This window comes from Galeopterus variegatus, unplaced genomic scaffold (genome assembly GCF_000696425.1).
Source record: "Galeopterus variegatus unplaced genomic scaffold, G_variegatus-3.0.2 Scaffold143, whole genome shotgun sequence".
Taxonomy (NCBI): domain Eukaryota; kingdom Metazoa; phylum Chordata; class Mammalia; order Dermoptera; family Cynocephalidae; genus Galeopterus; species Galeopterus variegatus.
The window spans coordinates 608,781-613,333 of NW_007726254.1; the positions used below are offsets into that span (position 1 = coordinate 608,781).

Below are 4,553 nucleotides of genomic sequence, written 5' to 3' on the forward strand. Positions count from 1 at the left end.
CGGAACCCCACGCCCTGCTAGGACGACACCTCCCAGCAGGAGTCACACTCAGCCAGCTGGCAGGCGGCACCCACTACTGTGAGTCCCAGAAGCTAGCTCCGCGGGCTTCGGACACGGCCTTCCCCGGCACCGAGGGGCACCGAGGCGTCTGGCGGTGCGTGATGCACCTGCGGGGGAAAGGCTGCGGTAGTGAGTGCCTGTGCCGTGCAGCCTGCTGGGAGTCACACTCCCCTGGTGCACCGTTTGGGAGGCCACGCTTGCTTTGAGAGGTTGGGCCACGTCACGTGACAAGAGGAAAGCGGCCGTAAGGGAGCCACTTTTGGGTCTTGTGAGGTCATCACAGCGCGACAACAAGCTGCAGTTGTGAGCACCCAGGAAGCCGTGGGTAACTCCCCTGATAACTCCGAGGACGAGAAGTGCCGTAAAACCTCCCTTTGCTCTTTTCCCTCGTCTCCCCCCACCCCTGCGCTGTTGGCTTCCCACGGTTGGGGTGGGGACAGTGACTGGAAGAGGCTGCGGGCTCTCCGAGCGGGTTCGGGAGCCGCGCGCGAGCGACGTCTAGTGGCTCCTCCATCGCCCGTGACGCCGAAGTCACGTGACGTGACGGGCCCGGCCGCCCCTGCCGCCGCCGCCGCTTTGTAAGAGGCACATTGGCAGGTAACGAGCGGCGGCGGCAGCTGCGGGTCCCGAGTCCAGCGACAGCAGCAGCGGTAATTGCCACTCTCCCTCTCCTTTCCTCTTCCAGGACTCTGAACGCTGCAGCGTGTGTTTTCTAGTCCCGTGTTTGGCTCTTCTGAATCCCCAGCCCCCCTCAGGCTGCCCAGTGCCCACCCGTGAGGACCGGGCCGAGCTTCCTTCTCCGGCTTCACGCTTTCTCAGTATGTCCAGGCCCGGGCGGCCTCCTTCCCCTCCCTCTCGGGTTGCCCTGTGCTTCTTCCTACCTTCTTCCATCCTAGTCCGCCCGGCCCCACCCAGCCCCAGGGGGGCGCCTTCCCCACCCCCGCTTGGGATTTCTGCCCTGGGGGGTGTGGTTTTCTCTCTCACCTCGGTCTCTGCCTGGAGGCTGGAGCTTCCCCGCCACGCTACCCCTCCGCTTCCACGCCGACCACCTTTCCGCTTCCACGCCCGTCGCTCGTCCCGGGACTGGCCCTCTTAGAGACCAACTTCTGCGCTCTCTAGGCTTTCCCGGAGGCATAGTTGAGTTCTACTTCTCCTTTTCGTTCTGTAGGGCTCTGCTTTCAGTCAGGACTCAATTTTTTTCCTCACTCCCGGTTCTTGGAGTCTAGTTGGTTCACAGTTTATTCTTTTCTTCCATATAGGTTTGAGAGCGCTTTGTAAACTGTAAAGCGCTGTTGAAATACACATATTCAAAATGTTATTCTTTATTGGTGCGTACAACTCAGTTTTCTTTGCCTCCGAATCACTTATTCGGCCTTCTCACCTTTTCCCCTGAGTTTTCAATCCAATTAGTTGCCCAGGTATCTCAGCTGTCACCACTCTGGTCTCTGAACCTTTTTCTCTCCAGGGGTTGAGGCCATCATCATCACTGTTATTTTCTGTTTGACATAATCCTGTATAGTTTACTACCATCTCTGTCGGATATTGTTTCTGTCTCACATCCACGATATATGGTATGCCAATATTTAGGCTTAATATCTACAGCACCTGTGTATCCTAACAGTTGAAAGCTTTTAAAGGTTTCCATAAGGTGTCCAAAGATCATTTTTTACTTAAGGGCATATAATTAACTTTTTGGGTGAACCCAGTTCTTATATTTCTCTTCCACTATAGTAGCACTTTTTTCACCAAGGGGTTTGCCACTGGTTAATGTGTGCCTCACTTTTCTCCGTGAATTGTACATTCTTTATTAGCGTCAGTTTGTCAAAGGTGGAAGGAAGATGAGCATCATAGCTAAGCTCTCCTGTGTCCTGGGCATTGTGTAGGTACATTGCTATGGTCCTCATCTATCTAGCGAAAGGGAATAAAATCCACTCTGGAGATGATAGGGTCTTCCAGTACACCAACATCTCTTACCTGCCTTTGGAGCCCCTTGGCTATGGCCATCCTCCCGTTGTTGTGAAGGCTTTTCTCATGATTAGGCAAAGGTGATTAGTTTCCCACACTAGTCCTCTGCTTGCTGCCGGTGTGCTCCTCCTGATTTTCCTACTTATGACTAGTTCACACGTGTGATGAGAGATTTCCCCCAACCCCTGTCGTGCTTGTTTCCCACAGCTCTGATTTCCTACCATTGCTTCCCAGTTCCCTCTGACCCTCAATAATGAACGTTTCAGAGAAGGGCGGTTTCTGCTGTGATTGAAATATGGCTGGAAGTGGTGGCATGAGAGAGAATGAAGACATGGGAAAAGGTTGTGGTAATTGCCCCTCCTGCCTGTTTTCCTGCTGCTGTAGTTTCCTTTGACGTCTCTCTTTAAATGTGGGCTGGACCATGTAGTCACATGGAGCTGCCTTTAAAACTATACTGGAACAGTAGTAACACCTCTGCTTCCCTTTCCTGGTAACTGGTGGAGCCTGTGCCGTGGTCACCCGGGGTGTCTTTCTTGGTATCCTGAGTGACTTTTTTTGTTTAGAGAGAAATGGTGGGAGAATAGGTTTATTTCAGTATGTGCTTGTTTAATGGGAACTACTTTATATCTGTACCCCCTTGAGTATAAAATGTATGTACAAAGTGTAAACCTGACTTGAGTGTTTGAAGTGGTCTGAAGTGAAGCCTTTACTTTTAAAGTGTTAGCCTTGAAATGTTGATTCTCAGTCTTTTTTTTTTTTAAATGATGACTTGTTAACATTTCCTTTGTTATAAGACACTTTTTTGGGGGTGTGTGAATAGGTTTAATGCTTGCTCAAAAGAAGCAGTCTGCATGAATTCACAGATTGTGAAGTTCCTCTACTCTTAAGCAAATCTTGTTTGTTTATTTCTCCTTATGAGGTAACCTGAATGTCAGCAAATACCAGTTTGCTCTTAGTTGTTAATTGGAGTAAATGAGGCGTCCTTAAAAGCTAAGTGTTATGACAACCGTGTTGACTGGTGAGGTGGTAGATCTGTTAGATCTTAGAAGCAGCTGTTGTTGTTTTTCCCAAAAAAGGAGAGTGGAGGTGTAACCTAAGGAAGGCAAAGAGAGGGAGGACCTGTAAGGAATATCACCATGTAAACCTGTGGTAGATTTTGAAGTAATTTTGACCAAACTATGAAGTATTTAGGAGTAGAATCCTTTTTTCCCCCGAAGTCAAGGAACCAAATTTATCAGGCTAAAGATTAAGGCTGGCTGGTTAGGTCAGTTGGTTAGGGCGCCACCTTGTGATGCCAAGGTCAAGGGTTTGGCTTCCCATAACTGCCAGCTGCCAAAAAAAGAAAAAAAAAATTAAAAATCATAATGTAAACTGCTTATGTTGGTATTTCCTACTTTTTTTTTTTAGTTTTATTGATAGTTTTTCTCCCAGAGATGCTGCATGTCCTATACTTTTTTAAGAAAGGAAATTTTAGTTTTGAAATTCCTTGGCATAGGCTTTGAAGACCAGGTTTGTGAATTTCTGGCTGATGTAGCATGTGTACTAGAATGAGTTTCAGTTTTCAGGTAACTCATTTTCATACTGAATTTATGAGCTCGATTGAATTGGAACTCAGTTAACTGTTTGAAATTGAGGTATGAAATAGGGCTTATATTAAAGAATAGGTGTTTCATTTAAGACTAGGCAATGTCATTTTAAAAGATATTAGGAGGGGCTGGCCAGTTGACTAAGTTAGTTAGAGTGTGGTGCTGATAACACCAAGGTCCAGGGTTCGATTCCTGTACCTGACAGACATCAAAACAAAAAACAACAAAAACTTCATGGAAAGATTCGTATTATCTTTAAATTCCATTTTTCCACGAAATTTTTGAAGCATGCTTGTATTTAGGTGGGTCTAAAACTTAAAAAAAATGAATACTATTTTATTTTTAAAAAATTTTCATGAGGGCCAGGCCCGTGGCACACTTGGGAGAGTGCGGCGCTGGGAACGCAGCGGCACTCCCGCTGCGGATTTGGATCCTATATAGGGATGACCGGTGCGCTAACAGCGCTCACTGGCTGAGCACGGTGCGGCCGGTCTCAAAAAGGACAAAAAAAAATAAAACTAAAAATAAAAAATAAAAAAATTTTTTTGAGAATACTTTTTTTTTTCTCTCATAATGCTTTAATGAATTAAGGTATAGAAGAACATAATAATTTCAAGGCACTTTTTATTCTAACTTACTATAAGCAAATACACATGTTTTTAAAATAAGATAAAACTAAAACTCATCACCTTTTAGTGCACTGAAATTTTCTTTTTTTTTCCCTTGATTTTATTTTGTCGATATACAATGTGGTTGATTATTGTGGCCCATTACCAAAACCTCACTCCCTCCTCCCTCTCCCCCCTCCCTCCCAACAATATACTTTCTGTTTGCCTGTCATATCAACTTCAAGGAATTGTAGTTCTTATGTCTTCATCCCCCCCCCCCCCCGCCGGTTTGTGTGTGTGTGTGTGAATTTATTTATTTATTTTTAGCTCCCAC

At 46.3% G+C, this 4,553-nt stretch overlaps 1 protein-coding gene across 5 annotated transcripts in view; it reads left to right on the top strand.

The window, feature by feature from the left end:
• The first annotated feature begins 653 nt into the window (after positions 1-653).
• UBAP2 (ubiquitin associated protein 2) overlaps positions 654-4,553 on the top strand; it is a 175,976-nt gene continuing 172,076 nt past the window's right edge. For all 5 annotated transcript variants that reach the window (XR_551873.1, XM_008590913.1, XM_008590921.1 and 2 more), the window contains exon 1: positions 654-710. The gene's annotated coding sequence lies outside the window, so the exon portion shown is untranslated. The remainder of the gene's footprint in view (positions 711-4,553) is intronic.